The sequence below is a fragment of the Corvus cornix genome, chromosome 6, assembly GCF_000738735.6.
Source record: "Corvus cornix cornix isolate S_Up_H32 chromosome 6, ASM73873v5, whole genome shotgun sequence".
Taxonomy (NCBI): domain Eukaryota; kingdom Metazoa; phylum Chordata; class Aves; order Passeriformes; family Corvidae; genus Corvus; species Corvus cornix.
The window spans coordinates 21,950,865-21,969,300 of NC_046336.1; the positions used below are offsets into that span (position 1 = coordinate 21,950,865).

The following is an 18,436-nucleotide window of genomic DNA, read 5'->3' on the forward strand; positions in this document are numbered from 1 at the left end:
AAAGTTTTATGCATCGTATCCAAAATGCCAAGAGGCCAGGTTTGCCCATGTAACTGATTTTTATGTCCTTCATGCCATCAAACAAGAGTTTATATGCTCAAAAGTTTGCTGCCCCTATACCTAATTTGTCTAACAAGACATAGTGTCTAGAACAGGTTGCTCAGAGAAGTTGGGGATGTCCCATCCCTGGAAGTGTTCAAGACCAGGTTGGATGGGGCTCTGAGCAGCCTGGTATAGAGAAAGGTGTTCCTGTCCACAGTAGAGGAGTTAGAACTAGAGGACCTTAAATGTCTCTTTCAACCCAAACTGTTGTATGATTATTGCCTCAAAAGTGTCTGGAGATTGTGATAGTCTCACTGTTGGACCTGTAAGTATTTCTGATGCTAACCTGGTTGACCCTACTACACTCTTGCAGGTGTCCAGTAATTAGACTTATTACATAGTATTCAGTCAGTCTATTTTCAGGTATCTTAATTTGTTAAACAGAAGCATAACCCAAGTGTAATTTTTTGACTTGTCATCACAGGTCTTCACATCCTCAAATCTGTTCTCTAGTTCTTTTCCCTTGAGCCTCCTCTAGCACCTCTACACTCTGCTCTCTCAAGTTGTTCCTTCTGACTCCTTAGCTACCTGGCTGATGTGTCATGCTTGGGACACACCAACTCTAACAAAGATATAAGCATTTTCACTTCTCAATTGCCACACTTAACTTCACACACAGTATCTCAGTCAAAATGGAGATGCCTGGGCAGCTGTACCCCTGGCCCCACCCAACCTTACCCTCTTCTGTGGTACTCCAGCATCCCCTGAACTCCAGTTGTCCTTACAGCCTTCCACAGGTCCTCTGCTGATAGGAGCAGTGGCAGCTGGGTGGTGTTGTCATCCTGCCAGCGCTCAGGCAATCAGCCTATGCCCTGTAACCACAGTGAATGAAGGCATAAACAAGGACAACTGAATTGATTTGGTGCTGATACTCAGCTGTTGAACCAATCATCAGACTATAAAAGCAGTGAGGTGGATTAACAAAGTATTTTACATGTTACTTGGGAGCAAAGGCATTGTCTGTGCATGGTAGGGTTGCTTTATGGTACCTTTTAAAATGCTTTATGCTAGAGCAAAGCATAGTTATTCTAGCTTTACTAGAAGCGGGATTTTAAAATACATGTAGTTAAATTTTTACACATTCTTAATAACTTCAGTGCTACTAAATAAATAGATAGTGGATGTTCTAAATAGGTTTGCCTATTTGGAGGGAGTGAGGGGAGGGATGTCATAGTCGGGTTCGTTTTAGGTTGCTCATTCTTTTTTCCTTGTATTTTCAACACAGAGAAGTGAATGAATTCCTCATGAAAGGTGCTGTATGGACAACTCCTTTTTATCTTCACAAGTCCTGGAGAAACAGCAGTGGATTCCCCTGCCTTACTTCACCCCTAGGCTGGTCCTCTCCATGTGTCTCTCACATAAGGAACTGTTTGATTGCTCTCCATTTCTGTTTCGAAAATCCAAAGTAAGTGCTTCACAGGAGTGTTTTCTCCCCTTAGTTTTTCACTCATTCAGAGTGGTTGGTCATTGAGTAGGTAAGATCAGGTCAGCAGATACAGATCTACAAATGTTTAGCTGATGTTGATAGCTTGTATTACCAATAAGTGTGCAATTCTACTAATGGTATCTAACAATCATTTTAAGTTAAAGTGTTTTCTAACCAGTAATATAACAAGTTGCCTAGAATTTTCTATATAAGGTTATATATTATAAATATGCCTTGATTCAGCAGAAATATAATTTTATAAAATCAAGTTTCTTCATGCTTTTAGTCTTGATGAATTTACAGTAGTGTTTTCCCTCTAGCAGGACTTGACTGAGATGGGATCTTTTGCCTTCCATTATAACAATTAAATTTCTTTTTTCACATTTTAACCAGTAATTTGTTGCAAAGCACTTTGATATGGTCTGCTCAGATGGAATACATTACAGAAGGATTTTATTGCTGTCAAAATGGCGTGAATGCTTAAAAACATAAATAATAATTCGAATTTAGAAATAACTTGGCTTTAGCTGGCTTTATGCTGTTGTTGCTCAATGGTGCACTGTTTGAAAGATTTGGTCACAATCTGGAACCCTCCTGTGCTAGAAGCTGTATTGACTCTGGACAAAAAGGTAGCACTGCTCTGAAGTGCTTAGTGTTCCCACAAACACTTATGCAATTAAGTTGGAGGCTCCATTTGTTTGCTTGTTTTAATGCTTGCTCTGGCTTTTTAGTTCTCCTCTTTCATGAATGATAATGAAAATTTATATTGAATGCACATGTTTTAACTGCCTAGAATGAACCTAGGCAACTTGTGAAGGTGTTTTCCCCTGAAGTTAAGGAAAACTCTTCTCTTTACTTCTCTTTTTGCAGTGATTTCTTTGACTATCTTACTTTATGTTCTTAACATAAGTACCAAAAAAAAATGTAAAGCTGAATGAGGGTGAATGCCACTGATGAGTGACTAGAAGTATACTTCAAAACAGACATGGTCATCCTCAACTTCTTCTAAGCAACCCTTACCTGACCTTCAAAACCAGAACTACAAAATATGACATTTTCAAATAGGGAAAAAAGTTGTGGTTGTTTCACTGCTAATACTTGTGTTGTGTGGATAATTGTTCTATAACATGGGAGGCAAAATTAGAAAGCCCAAGTCATTGGTGATAAGAAAGCAACAGCAGCCACAAACCTGCCACCGAGGAAATTTATAGCAGGGAACTGCCACAGAAGAGGGAAGTATATTCATGATGCTAGGGTCAATCTCATTGACTTTGTCTTGGCCCAAGCTATGTTTCCACCTGTTGCTTTCTATGCCTGTGAATTCCCCAAAACTGCCCTAAGTATGAAACAAATCCGTTTTGGTCTGCAAGCAGTATTTCAATCTTTTAGGATTGGGAATACTTGTTCTGCTTATTAATTTTGTGCTTTAGGTGAATTCATACAGATGGTGAGATAGGGTAAGAAGATTTATGTTGAGATTTATTGAGGGAGCCTATTTTTCCCCTCCTGGCTGACATCAATAGGGTTGTGTGGTCTATTCACTTTGTCACAAAGTGCACCCTGAGAAAGTACGGAGAGGGCCCTGATTGCAGTCCTGCCTTTGAACAGGTCACAACTCCATTGTTCTGGAACAATAGAGGTTTTATAAACAAAGTCTGACTAGAAAGATTGTGAGTTATGACACTACAAAGAGCCTTGCTGAAAGCAAAACAAGGCAAAAAAGAAACAGGGTAAGGCATAGAAAAATGCTTATAAACAATAAGTTAAGTCCCAGGTCTTGAGCAATATATTGATGCTGGAGGAACTGTGCCACCTTACAGAATGCTGAGGTTGGTCTGTTAGTGTTTACACCACACAGGGTATGTGCTGTATAATTACAGTGAAAATAAATGCATACACACAAGTACTTAAAAACCTGGTTACTACTGGCTTCAAAGGGATTACTTGTATGCTTCAAGTTAGGCATAAACTTAGGCTTCCTGTTGGGGACCTGAAAGAGGCTGTGGATGATGTCCTCTCCCTGCATTTTCTATCGCAGTCACCTCATGGTCCTTTAAGTACTATTTCCAATGGTCACCTGTTGCCTTTCATCATAAATTTAGCACTACCCCTGCAAACTCTCCCCTTGGCAAGGCCTGCTGCAGTTACTCGTGTGAAAGTATTTTTGCAATACTGGGACTTACTCTTTTGAAGCATGACTGTCTTTTCACTTCGCAACATGCAGTACCTGGTGTAACAGGTGCCCTGTGTGTGTAGAGCAATGCAAGTGAGTTATGGGTGGCACAAGTGAAGGATGCTCTGGGAAATCCAGAGCATGAAAGGAAGCCTCTTGAATTCAAGCAGCTCATGTGTTGAAGGCATTCAGACTCGTATATATTTGAAATTAAAAATAATAAAACTATGATAATTTGGTTAATTTATCTTTATGCACAGATATTTATGTGGTCTTTTTATCTAGGTATTATTCAGTAGAGAAGAAGTTATTAGCATTTTAATCCATCCCACCAAAACCAAGAAACTTTCCCTCTTTGGTACTAGCCTAGAAACATTTTTTTTTTTCCCTTCCCTCTTGGAACTGTAGGTACCTGAAAAAATAAGCTCATATTACTTTGTTATATGAGCTGCTAAAGTTTCTAATTTTGGTTGCTAGTGCCCAGAGGACGAGTAATCAGTTATTAAGCTAATCAGCCTTATGTTGTAGTGCATCAGTTTGATGAGGTCAGTGTTAAAAATCTGGAATAAGTATTTGCAACCTTCCTGTGTTAGTGGAATGTAATGCTTTTCCATGTGAAGATGAATTTAACAAGCAGCTTTAATCCAAGACTGGGAGGAGAGAAGGAGGGGGGTCATGGCAGAAGAGATTGAAACTCCCTGTGTACTAGACTTCCACCCCATAGGTATGGCAAGAGATTATTACCAAACAAAGGATTCAGCATGTATTCCAGTAAAGCAGATAGTTAGAATGTTAGGCAATAACAATTTAAGAAATGCCCCTTTTCTGCTCTCTTTTAAAATGCATCTAAAAATAATATCCAAGAAGGCCATATGCAACTTTTTAGAAGCATTATAGTGAACTTGCTCTCATTTGTTAATAAGTGGATAATGGAAGATTAAAAGTATCCTCCTGCTATTTTGTTTTGCTTTTTAACTAAATTTTAAATGGTGTTGGTTATTTGTTAGTATATGATGTCTACTTACTCAAAGTATGAAGCAAGGTTTTTAGATAAAAAGCAGGTAACTAGGACAGGACAGAAAACTAATTATACAGGAAAACACTGCAGTTCAAGTTTCTAGTAGGTGGAGCCCAGAGTCTCTTGGACTCATTAGTTCCAATGAGCATGTTTTTACTACAAAACTGGATGCCAGAGTTTCTGCACCAGGCTTGTTTGAGGTGGGGAACAGAGGCTGTCCAGGTTTATCAAGCTGAATTTTGCATTCTGCAGCCTTAAACAGTCTGAAGCTAATTAGCAGCCTCTACACAATAAGGCCACAAGTCATTAATCATAGGAGATGAGAGCAGTCAGCCCCCCATCCTTGACATTTCAAGAGAAGTTTTCTCTTGCACTCTTTTTTTTTTTGTGATGGGGCTTCAAAAGTCGCAAGATTGCTTTTCATGGTCAATAGTGTGTGAAGTAGAAGCCATGTCTTGATGTGACAGACAAGGGACCACTGTTCAAAGACCTATTGGACTATTTTTTATTTCTTTCCACCACCCCCCCCCCCCCACCCGCCAAATGCTGTCCTCTAATAGAATGGAGTCAACTGATGACTTTATTTGCTTTGAGTTGAAGCATAGTTCAGCTGGGAATAAAAAAAAGTTCTAACAAGTATGATTTTTGTTAGAGCAAAATTCAAGTTTTTTACAAAGCTGCTTAGTTCTTTTTAAAAGTTACAATCCTTTCTTATGCGCAGCTAATGAGGAATGAAAGTCCTTTTACATGCCTAATACAGTGTGTCTTGAAATCCAATGCTAACAGCTGCAGGCTAAGCACTAGGAAACCCTTGCAGGAAAAAAATATTACATTTCTTGAGGCTGTTGATCCAACTTCTTACAAACAACCTGGAGTAGTAAATTTAAATAATAGGTTTGTTTTCGTTAATGACACTGAGAATTAGATGATGTGTTATATTTTATTCTCTGGGCAGAAGATGTGTAATTCTATCTGTACTACTCCCACAATAAGGGACGGGTGATGTCTGTATGCCTGATGCCTGTCTAGCAGGTCTTACTCCCTAGCTGTCCATAGCATGTCCTTGCACCTGTTGCATCACTGCTTCAGGCTGAGATGTTTACTACAATATTATGGCCACTTCAGAGCTTCTGGCTGGGACAGCTGTGGAGAGGAGGTGTTTTTATAAGTAACAAATATGTTCATACAGTCTTCTGTTGTTAATCATTGAATTTTCACTATGAGCAAAACTGTTTTGTTGAAGGATAGGTTTTAGAAATATTTCTTGAAGACCTAAATGTCTCCCTCAAGGCCTCTTTTTTATCCTATTGGGCTATGTGGACTTTGTTGATTTACTTAAGGAATTGGAGTAACACTCAGAACAGGTAATAGGCTTTTGTCTGTACAACTCTCCAGGAGTTCCTTGTTCTACCAGGCACTATACCAAATTCAACATCCATCCCTGTACCTGGAGTTGTCCACTGCAGACTGGGAGTGGCTTTTAGAAGGTGTTAGCTCAAGCAGCAAAGCTGTATGGTGACAATGCACTGCACAGTGCTGCCAGCAGTCTGGGCACACTAAGATCTAGTGCTCCTCTATGAGCAGTGCCAGTTGTGCTTTGATTTGTTTATTTCTCCAGTTTGGAGAGTTAAAATAATGTTGAAAGGCTGTTTGGTTTGGAGTTTTGTCATTGTTATGTTAGTTTCTTTTCCTGTTACCAGTCCTTGAGATAAAAACTGAAAATGAGGAAAGAAAAGTTGTATTAGGAGGTTCAAACAAATTCAACTAGCACTCTATCTCTAGAAGCTCGGCAAGCAGCTGTCTATAGCTGTAATATGGCTTTATGTTATTGCATTTACTTCTCTGAATCAGCAGTGGATTTGGTCCTTGCACTGCTGTTCTATTTCAGTAAGAATGGTGTCTTCAAGGTGCTTCTTGTGCATATTCTATACATCTGGTGAGGTCATGAGATGATCACTTTGGGTGACAACTGGGAGAAGATAAACCCAATCATAAGTCTATGGATGAAAATTTAGCTCTAGATAAGACTTCGGCATGAGAAGGCCTGTGTTTTGATGCCTGAATGGTGCACTTTTATGTGTTGTTTTCTTCTGGGACCAAGGTTGTGCAGCCCTGTTAAGTGCCACCTTTTCATTGTATTTTTGTTTTTTATCCCCTCCTTTAAACTTGCATATTCCCATGCTCACCCCTTACTTTCCAGTTCTCTGTTTCTGAAATGTGAACCCAGTGACATTCTAGTTTGCACCAGGCTTTCTATGCTGGCCTAAGCGAGCCTGGCAATTATGCATCCCGAAGGAAAAAAGGCACCATGCAGAAACTTGAGCAAAAAATTGGTATGAGCACTGAAAGAGCCATTAAATTCCTCCTGTCATATCAGTGAAACTGTACACACTTTGAAAAATTTCCCCTAATATATCTTTAAACCATAGACCATAGCATTGGTTATGGTCTACAGTATCAACTCTTACATTTCAATAAGAGGGCATTTTCTTTCTTTTTGTCTCTAATACAAGGGGTGGGGGAGGAAATATGACATGCATCTACATAAAAATAAATTTGTAGTGAAATCACATTAAGGATTTGACTAAGCCCACACAAGCAGAGAGTTAAGACTGATATTCTGTCATTACCTCAGTTCATTACATCTTGGGGTTTTGTTACTCATGTAGTTTGTAAGATCACCCACTGTCTGGAGAATCCTATACTACCTGGAAACAAAGGGAAGTGTTATGTTGTAGCTTTACCTCTAAAATTTTCCTGCTTTGCCAGCTTTCCTCAGTGTTACCATAAAACAGTTCCTGGTGACTTATATGTATTAATGGCATTAATTAAACTATCAGCACAGCTGAATGGGAGAAAATGCGTCTTCTGAACTTGTTTCTTGAATAGGAGTAAATGCCTCATTAATCTTAAGCATCAACCCAAGAACACTGTGTTTGTTAGATAGAATAATAAATGACTTTACAGGAAATACACAATAGCAGATGCTGGAATGCATCCATTCATTAGTCACTGTGCATAAATATCCCCTTATTTCCATGAAGAGACATTTAATGGAGGGCCAGTCTGACAAACACACACAAGCTTTCACTCACTCACTGAGAAAACGGAAGGGAGAAAATGTCCTACAAATTTGCCTGCTGAACACCAAGTATCACATACTGTATGTGTGCTTTTTCTGCTCCTTGCCCATCTTTTGTCAAGGCAAAACTGTTGGACAGGTTTTGAAAGCCCATAAGGCATTACAGTTATATCTACTTCTTGGTTGCAAAGTCTGGGTCACTGCTGTGTCGCTTGCAGGCAATCACCAACTTTACTCAAAGCCCAGTTGAGTGCCTGGTGAAGTCAAAGGAAGGCTATTTGCTTCAGAACCTTACAAGAAAATATTGTTGGGTTTGGTTTTAATCATTGCTCCCAAGATACTAAGAAACAAGCAAACAAGCCTATTTCAGTGAGTAATAATGAATGTAGAAAAAAAGAGTTGTTCCCCTCCCACAACCCTGCTGTCTGTCAGCTTTTGTAAGCTTATATGTACCTCCTAGTCTTGTAAAGTAACCGAGCCAATGAAACACCTCTGCAAACAGTGTATCTACAATTATTCAAAAGAAAGTGAAGTCTGTATATTAATGGTTTTGCTTTCCTCTCCACATAATTGGTCAGAACTGCTGTTTTTCTCAGATTGTTGATTCAATGCACAAGAATATTAGATGTGTTACAGGAATGCCTAAAAAAATTTTCTTGGTATGTGCAATTGTTCCTCAATGCACACCATAATGAAATTTAACAAAAGGATCAGATTTTAGCATAATTGTTCTTAGTTTGGATGTCTTAATGTATTTGAGGTTTATAAGCCTAAATTGACCAGAACTAGAAAACCTGGATTTATGAAACAAATTCTTAAACTGGTGATTGCAGTGTGTACCAAAGGTATCAGTGTCCTATAACAGCACCCATCCCCATCAAGAAGTCTTCTATCTAAGCATGCAGGTGCCTTGTGCCAATGGATTCTTCACGGGTGTCACAGTGTTCCTCACTAGAATACTAATCAGGGTGCTTGGCTTTGGGCCTGCACAGACTCAGCCTTGTAACATAAGGGAGGACAAAGGTTAGTTTCTTATCCTGGAGGTTTCTTAATAAGTTTTGAAAAACTTCAATGCATGATTTGGTGAATCTTCTCATCTGAACTGAGAGCTTGGCAATGCTTTATGGTATTGTTAAGTCAAATGCTTTGGACCAAAGTTTCAAGCTGGGTGCTGTGGTAACTTGGGTGGTTATTTTTCTACTGGCCTAAATTTTCAGTCTTCTCGCTCAGAAGTCCTACTTGCATGAACAAACATCAGTTTGCTTACAAAATTAGAGCCATAGATCAGCAGTGAGTTACTAACAAAGGAGAGGGAGGGAGAGTTTTGTTTCAAAGTAATATATAATGATAATAGCAGCCTAAATTTTCAGAAGTGACCAGTGATTTTTGAAATAGAAAGTACCAGAGAGCTTGCTGTTTCTGCACATCTGTCATCTGACTACTAGTCCCACTTCAGCTGGTCACAAAAATTACTGCTAGGCTGATAGCTCACTAATAATGACAGAAAATATTAGTACTTTATGAAGTGTGATGCAAATATAAGTTTCTAACCAATTTTTCACCATTAAAGATCTCAGAAGAACTAAAGAATTTTCCCTTTTGTGATTGTAAGATTTCCTTTTGGGGTAGCTTACATTTTTCCTGCATTATACTGGTATGGTTTCATGTGGGTAGGTACACCAGTACCAGGATTTATGTATTCACAGCCTTCAAAAATCTGTTCCATTGGGGTACTATAATTATATTTCTATCCTATGAGCAGCTACGTTCCTGTGACCAGCAGGAACCCTTTCAATATATACAACATTAAACTGAATTACCCCAAATATAACCTCCTTAACATTGATTAGACAGATATGCAGGTAATAAAATATAGCATCACCCTCTTCTCCCAAGGGGTCATCCTGCTCAATAGTAGTGGGTTGTTTCCACTGTTGATCATTAACAGGTCAACTGTACTTGGAGCCAGAAAACTACTATTGGAAGAGAAAGGCAGAGTCATTCTTTACAACTGGAATGCTGGGTGGGAATCCTCTGGACTCCATCTGGAACAGCTTTGACCAAACAAAGGCCCCAAATCTGCTTTCAGTGCAGTTGGTGGGAATACTGCCACAGCATTCCTTAGGAGCAACATTAGGCTTCGATTATGGTCACAGCAAGAGAGTAGTATATGTACAGCTGCCAAAAAATATTAACAAATAATGCTAGAAAAGCTTGTGTCTGCTTTCATTTCTTTTTGCTTTTCTTTAAGGCAACTAGCAGAAAACATTCTCATCTGTCAGCAATGAGAGTTAAAATACAGGTTTACTGCCCAAGCTCCATCTGCTTCCCAAGACAGGTTAGAAAAGTCATGGCTTTCAAAGTGCTCTGTGCCGCTTTCCCTCTTGCAAACACAGGATTGTGCAAGGGCCTCAACGACTGCTGGTGCTGCCTGCAGCCCTCTGGGTGAAGCCCAGCTTTGCTGACTGCAGCCTGCCTTGCCCTTTCCCACTCCTCACCACAGGGTCTACCCTCGGACTGCTTGAGCTTTTCCTTTACAGCCAGGTATGCTGTTGGAGTGAGCTCAGCAAAATAATGGTACAAGGTGTGGAGAGCAGGGGCCAGACTGTGGCCCAGTCCCTAAAGGGCCAAAGAGCACTGGCAAGTTTTGGAGAGTCCAGACATTCTCCTTATGCATTTGGTGCATCTGCTCTGTGTCCTGGGTATTAGTTCTGCCTGAACCTTTTTTAATTTCTATTTCACAGCATGTGTGCTCAGAACAACTTTCTGCTGCTGTAATCTTTGATGAACTAGCTTTGCAAATCAGAATAACCTTAACTTGGAAGGAGAAGATAAAGCAGAATTGTTGGTGCTCAATTCTTTCTTGCCTGAAACAAATAAATATTTAGGCAGACTCTAGAACTTTTTGGTTATTGAGAGGACTAGAAATTAAACAAAATATCATCAGTGGGAAAAATGAACTGCAGAAAAGTCTCCTTAAAACAGAGTGTGGACAAATTAATTCCATTAGATTAAAGGAAAAATGGCATTAGTTATGTTGTATAGCTTCCTACAGTTATGTTTTATTTACAGATATTGAAGTCATGTTCCTCAGGTCAACAGGTTTTTGTATAATTAATTTCAATGGAAGTATAGCAATATTTTAAAATGCTTTTTCTAGAGGCTTCCACAAATATTCCTTTCCTGTGAAGCCTTTTAGAAGGGACTATAACACAGATTTTCCTCCTCCATAAAAATTAATTCAAGACAGTCAGAGATGTCTCTTTGTCAATTTTCTAGCTGTATAATCTCATCTTTAATGCTGACCACAGTGTGAAAGCTGAAGCCTTGAGTCAAGAGTGTTTTGTATTTTGTCCCATGATGTTTCTTCCATAGGCTCCAAAGGAGAGACCTTTCCCAAAGTGAAAAATGTGAAAGTATGATGCTGCTAGTCTAAAAGTAGATCAGGATAATCAGTGAGGCATGAGAAATAGAAGGCCAAAAGCCAAAATCAATGTTGCCTGTTCTTATGATTGAAAATGTTTTGTTGAGATCATGGTGAAAACATAAGCATGTAAATAGCTGCTGACCATAAAGAGCTCATTGTAACTAGATTAAATGTCTTAGGTTTCTAATTCTATAAAGACTATTCAGAAGCATATAAAAATTAGTGAGTAATTCTAGACTGATCAGTATCTTTGCATCATACCAGCCATATCATAGGGAAGCAAATGTAAAACCAAATTATTCTGACTTGCAGGGTTTTAGATCTACTTTATTTTCACTTTGCAGTTGCAAAGTGTGGCACAAACTTCAGAGCAATTTAGAACAAAGCTACAGCATCTGTACAGTTTAGATGATTCACTCCAGCTACTCTAGAGCCATCAAGAGATTGTGTTGGATGTAGAAATTAGTGAATTTCATTTCATGTCTTTTGGAAATACCTTTCCAACCCCACAAAGTGGAGAAGAGTACATGTTTACTCACTCTGCCCTTCTCTGTGCTTAGAGGCAAGTATTTGCTGTCTCTTAACTGATCTGTCAGTTGTCTTTAAGGCAAACATCAGGGTACTATCAAACACGGAAACCAAAAACCATGCTTGGGGTAATGAAGGAAGAGAGAAGAGCCTCAGCTGAGCTCTTTGGCCTAGGCTAGCTTGCTAAGGTGCTGTAGGCTATAAGGACCATCTGTGGTGCCTGAATACCTCAAAGAGAACATATGTGTGCAACCCCTGCTTGCTCAGCTTCAGATCAAGTAGGTGAGAGTCTGTGGTAGGGGTGTATCTAGAGGCACTTGAAGGAGGACTCCTACCCCTTGATTCGTGGCTCTTCAGTGACTCATTACATGGCTCAAAAAAATTTGTATGACACTATGTTTTTGATCTTTATATATAAGCAAATAAGCATTCACTCTGCATATTTGTTTTGCATAGGCAATTGGCATGCACGATTAGCTGTGGTGTGCTCTTGCAAAGAAACAAAGAATAGCAGCTGTGCATGGCACGGTATCAGTTGCAGGCATTACATATTTGCATGCAGAGTGCTGACACTGTGATCTCGGTGTGCTGTGCTTTACATCTTGATCCCACCTCTGCTTTTAAGTGCATATCTATCAGTCTAGTTCTGCTGGCTGTCAAGCAGTGGGTGAGCCATCCTCTTGCTGTGTCTGTCCACATTCTAGAGCTAAATCCTCCCACTTCTGCCCTAGGAGTTCAAGGACTGACACAATTCACACCCCTGATGTGAAATCGTGAAAGATGAGGCACTCTGGTTCTGCATCTCCCCACTCCACCCCTCATGCAGCACAGAAGCACAAACTAAGCCTGTGACTGAGTCACATTTTGACTTGAATTCAGCAAAGCACTCACTTGGGCTTGATCTTAAGTGTGTGGGTAATCTGCAGCTATTGAGCAACTTAAACACACCATCTTTAGGGGGCACTAAGCATGTGTTTGGATACTGAAATGAGGTCTTGGGGGTTTTTTAAATAAATTCATGCCTAGCTATAAGTACAAACAAATGCTAACGTACATGGTTAATGATGCTCTAGCTGGAATTGCTCATCCCTGCATCTGTACATCAGAGTGTGATTTTAATTAGAGTTTAATTATTTTTTCATTTATTTTCTTCAGCAAGTAAATTTATACCTTGCTGTAAGTTTTCTTGGGAGTATAAATTAAAATAACATTAATAACATTATATTTTTCCTAATTTGTGTATCTACACTTATTTATCTGGGGTTTTTATTACTCATAAGGAAGTATGTTTGAAGAAATTGGGCAACTAATCTATGTACAGAAGAAAATAATGCTAAACAATATCGTTATAATAATGAGAGGCTGTTTCTGATTTACTGAATAGAAATCATAATATAAATTTGTGATTAGGGTTTTTAATATATTTTAAAAATTAATTTCATGGACAGTTGCCTGCATAATAAGCATTTAAGTAAAAAAAAATTCTGAGTCTGACCCTGGAAATGAAATTGTTCAAATATTATATTGAGAATTTTTTGTTCCAAATTCACATGTTAATGCAACTTAATGTCAACTTAACTTATAATTATTTAATAATTCATTATGGAAATTAATCTCTTCTGGAAGATATTTGTGGGGAAAAGTTTGGTTTGAGAATTTTTACAAACTTAGAGAAGTTGATTGTCCAAATTTTTCTATCAGAGTGAGTTATTTCTTAGACATAATGTCATACCCTAAATAACTTAAGAATTTGTATTTCTGCTGACACATCTTGAGTCCAAATAAATATTTTTAAATCTTTTATCAATATATGAGAAAAGTGGAAAACCAGTATGAGCCTCACTGTGTATAGCAGAAGCCACAAGCACAGGGAAACAAGGGACAATGAATTCACACAAAGTGACCAATAATTTGAATGATCACATTTTTGCATGCTTTACTTAAAATGCCTTAAGAAGTCAGCTTATCTGTACTGGACATATATTAAATTTTTATGCATCTTTTTTCATTTTTTACCACTCTGTGGATTATTTCAAAACTTTGCAAGCATCCAGATCACAATGGGCAGTCCTTTTGTGTTACTTCTGTTCTGTAGTTGTGAGTTACTTCACTCTGCATGCCTGAATCAACTGGCCCTCACTCCTCTGAAGCATCTAAAAGCTCACAAGACATTTTCTCCTCTTGTTTTTCAATTTTCATAGATTTTTGGATGGCTGCTAATGATGTTGGACTGAGAGTCTTCTCAGATACACATCACTCAGACCATGATAAATAAACTATCTACTCCACTGTCCTTTAGTTTCCATATTATAAAAAAATATTTTCTTAGGTTTTACTTTTGGCCTCTTTCCACTTTAATTCTTTCTTGAATCTCCGAAGTATCAAGACTTGCTGCAGAGTTAGCAAGTCATTTTCTACTTTACCTCCCACATGGCAAAGTGCCTTGCACTGAGACATGATGTCTAGTCACAGACTGCCTCTGCAGAAGGCACAGGATTCTTGTTGCAGGTGTCTAATGGTGGACTAGGTACTGAGGGATTGGAGGTGCTGTGAGGTGCCAGGGACTAAAGCTAATTGTTATGATTGCTTTTCTGTTTGCAGACTGTTCTTAGACTGGAGGATGTCACTGAGTTGAGTAATGTGGATTCAAATAGTGAAAACTTTGTTAGGAAGGTGATAACCAGCCCAGCAAGGTGCACAGTTGGTATTTACCAGGATTGTGTTTTCTGTTCTGCATGACCAGAAAGTGATGGTAGCATGGGTGATGAACTCTGCCTTGTAATTTTAGAGCTCTGTTAGAGTCCTTCTTTGACTGAATTCCATGTTTTATTCCTCCAGGCAGTCACAAAGTTGACTATGAAATAAGTGTGTTGCAATGATAACCTTAGACTTAACAAGAGCCTGTGTCTCCTATAAGTGGCAAAGTATTCTTTCTGTTTCCCAACTTGATGGACCCATTAAGCTTTAAGTCTCTTCAGAATAGTGTAACACAGAGCAGAAACTGGCTAAACCAGGTTTACAGAACTTTTGCAAATGTTTTAAACATTTTCCCTTTCTAAGCCACACAAGTCTTGCCTTAGGCACCGTTCCTAAAATAAAATTAGGCTTCTGAAAGATTTATTGGCTGCTTTTGGAATTCAGCGTAGTTGTCTTTTGCTTGTTCACATAATGAGGCAGTTGTGAAACTCTGACTCAGGGGTGAACTAAGCCCTCTTCAAAATGGGGACAAATGAGAATGTGTGGTCACACATGTAACTTCGTCATAGAACTGAGTCTCTGTATGCAGTACAGAGTGGGCTAGAGAAGGGTTTTGTGCAGCATCCCCAGCTGCCTGCTCTATCCACTCCTCCTGTATTCACTGGGAGGCCTGCTATAGTCTACAGGTACTCATGAAACAACTGATGCTATATATGGAGTAAGGAGCCACAAAAGCAAGTGGAAGCAGATCTGTGTGGTCCCTAATGATGACTGCCCTGTCCCCTGACACAGCTTGTTCTTGCCTGTAGTGACATTCTGATCTTTCTTATTTAATTGCCCCGTGTTGGCTCTGGTTCATAGTAGGGGGTGATTAGAGAACCATGTTTCCCTGCTGTGTTAAACAGTCTTGTCTTAACTGAAGTGTACCCAGTGCCTTGCCTTTAGTGTTGTACGTGTCACACAGGAAAAGACTACAGCAGCATTTGAAGCTGTTTCAGTTGATTGGAGCTAAAAGACCAGAACTTCCTGCTGCTACTGCCACTCCCAACTCCATGCAATTTCAATGGGCTGTTTTGCTGAAATCAGCCCCCCTCTGGGTTGTTTGCTCATCAAAACTGGTTTTGCGATATAGAGGCCATCAAATGCATTTCAAAACATGGAATAAGCTTCAAACTACATTCAGGAAAGGGTGTATATTTGTGCACAGCCTAAGATGCTTTTTCAGTGAAGTCTTTCAATAAACACTCTGAAAAGTGTTGGTTTTTTCCTAAGCAGTGCTTGCCAGAAGATTGATTAGATTCAGGTGGCTTAAAGGAAGTAAAACTGTTTCTACACTGCACCTAATTCTTTCCTTTTGTCTTCCTGTGCAAACACAAATAACTAATGCAGGCAAACAGTAAATTGCAGTGAGCGGTGGAAGTGCTAAATGGTAGCAACACTTAAAACATTGCTGAAATTCAAAAGAGCAGCTGTTAGACATTTAAACCTATCATTCTCTTCTGAACATACATCAAATTTACTTCATAGCACTGTCATAAAAATGTATGAGAATGTAAATGCTTGAGTGACCCATTAATCTTTTGAGTAGTAAACATAAAATCTTCTTAACCTCAGTGATGATATAACCATACTTTATTTTGAATGAAGGCTTTATCATAGAAGTGAAGATGTTCTGTGTCTTTCTGTGATGTAGAAATAAGAGCAAATTAATATTAAAGTCTGATGTCTATGAAAAGTGTGCCATTATATTGATTGCAGTATGAAGATATATGTAGTGAACAAAGCTACACTCAGTTTCTGATGAGTACAGAAAATCTAATAATAAATACACAAAGAGCATAAGCTCGTTACTCATTGACGACAGTCACCAGTCTGATGCTGTTATCATCATTATTATTTACTAACTAACTCAATAATGAGTGTTTGTTCTTACAGAATTGTCCATAAAACCTTCCTTTTTATGTGTCAAATGATAAACCTCCCATCTAAGCTGTCTTTGTGGTGAAAAGACACCTTTAAATATTGAAAGAGTTGGTTGTTCGTTTCCATGCATAGGCCAGTCAGTTTGTCTCAACCAAGCAAAACTGCCATTTACATCATGGTGAATTTTGCTTGAGTATGGACTTGAAAACAAACCTGGCTCCAATTTGGGAACACTCCTATTTGATTTATTCCAATCCTTCTATATTCCTTCCACTGCTCTTGAAGCCATGTTTGAAAAACACTGACTAGCCTTTAAAGGCAAAAAGTACTGCTCATGAACAAACTGCTTCTTACTGAAGAGCTAGATTTAGCCTTGATATAAGTAGGAGAAATTTCATTACACTTCTGAAGCTGTCCAGTTCAAAGCATTGTGCCCAGAGGGTAAAAAACTGGGAGAGTTGGAAAACTTCTATTAAATAATCAGTTTCATCTTCCCATCCAGCCAGGATTGTTTCCAGCAGTACACTGAGATTTCTTAAGCAATGGGACTTCGTGTGTGGGGAACTTAATTTATTCATAAGTCATTTGAAATATGTCCAAGTAAGACTGGGAAAACTTACGTCCGTCAATTCCTAATGATATTTAGAGATGGAGGTGATTCCAGTGGAGAAAAAAAGAAAGACAGAAGCATAAAAATGATAAACCAGTAGTTTGACAGACTCAGATGAACTGTACTGGTTTAACTAGAGATGCAAACGAGCTACCAGGCTACATACTCCATGATAGGCAGAATAAATTATTAAAAAAAAAAATATATTTTCTATAAAAAATTGCTACTTTTGAAGGACACTATATCATGTTAACTTTCACTTTGAGACAAAGTTTGTCCTGGTGAACAACAAACTACAAGATGTAGGGGCCTTGATGATGAGTCAAAAAGATTATCTGAATTTGAAAAGCTTACCTTACCTGAAAGGTAGGTTGCAAAACTCAAGTCATGGGACAGAAGCAATACATCAGAAAGTAGTCAGGCCAGACTTTCATGTGTTTTGGGACGACCCTTCCAAAAACATCATTAAAATCAAATAGAAATATCATTGGCATGATTAATGTAGTCTGTCTTGTCATCTTCAATATTTGTATTTAAAATACCTTATTACTTCTGCAAAGGTTTGGAGGAAAGGGCCGGATGAAGGAAAATTGTTGAGGAGAGCTGGGGTTGGGTAGCAGACCACAGCTCAACCAGAGGCATCAGAGGCCAGGCTTACAGTATATGCACTTGTACTGTAGCACAAAATTCTACAAAATCAGGTCCCAGCAAATTGGAATGAGCTGGTCTGGGTAAAAGGCTATTTAGGGAAGTGATGAAAAGGTAAGTAACAAAACAAGTTTTTCTGCTAGGTTCCTCAAACCTTCCCACACCCTAGACTTGCACCTCTATTTCACAGTCTGAGAGAAAAGGGGAAAAATGTCTTCCCATGCAATGCACTCTTCCTTTGCCACAGCTTGGAATGTTGTTGCTCCCAGCAACAAGTTCAAAACAAATAATACTGTTCTTTATCTGAGGGTAGCAGAATCAATTTTGCCTACAGAACTCTAACAAAACAAAATTTCATTCTTCAATATTACACTCATTACTTTCATAAAATCAGAGTCAGGATAGTTCTGAGTTGACTCATGCTTTTTCAAGTGATTCCTCTTACTCTGTTTTGGCACCATGTGGTTAATTTGGGTAAGAAATTAGGAAAACATGGTTACATGTTACGCTGAACATACATATAAAGTCTGTGGAGTGCTGAACAAATTGCATTGTTGTAAAACAAGTTTTATAGAAGAATAGCTACTCATTTTGACTTTGTCTTCCCAAAACTGTTCAAGTGTATATAATGATGTTGCAGTATTCATGGTGGATGTAACTACATTCCTGGGGAAATTCCCACAAATCTTTCACTTTTTGAAAAAGCTTGTATGACTCATAGCACCTGCAGGATATGGCTAGAGATATTAGAACACCTGCTGGTGAGGTTAGGGACAACTTGAACATACTTGATGAGGCACTG

The 18,436-nt window shown here is 38.7% G+C and overlaps 1 long non-coding RNA gene across 3 annotated transcripts in view; it reads left to right on the forward strand.

Annotated features, from left to right (window-relative positions):
* LOC109146085 overlaps positions 1–18,436 on the forward strand; it is an 85,440-nt gene that overhangs the window by 24,575 nt on the left and 42,429 nt on the right. For all 3 annotated transcript variants that reach the window (XR_005602219.1, XR_005602220.1, XR_005602218.1), the window contains exon 4: positions 1,328–1,507. This is a non-coding gene — a long non-coding RNA (uncharacterized LOC109146085). The remainder of the gene's footprint in view (positions 1–1,327; positions 1,508–18,436) is intronic.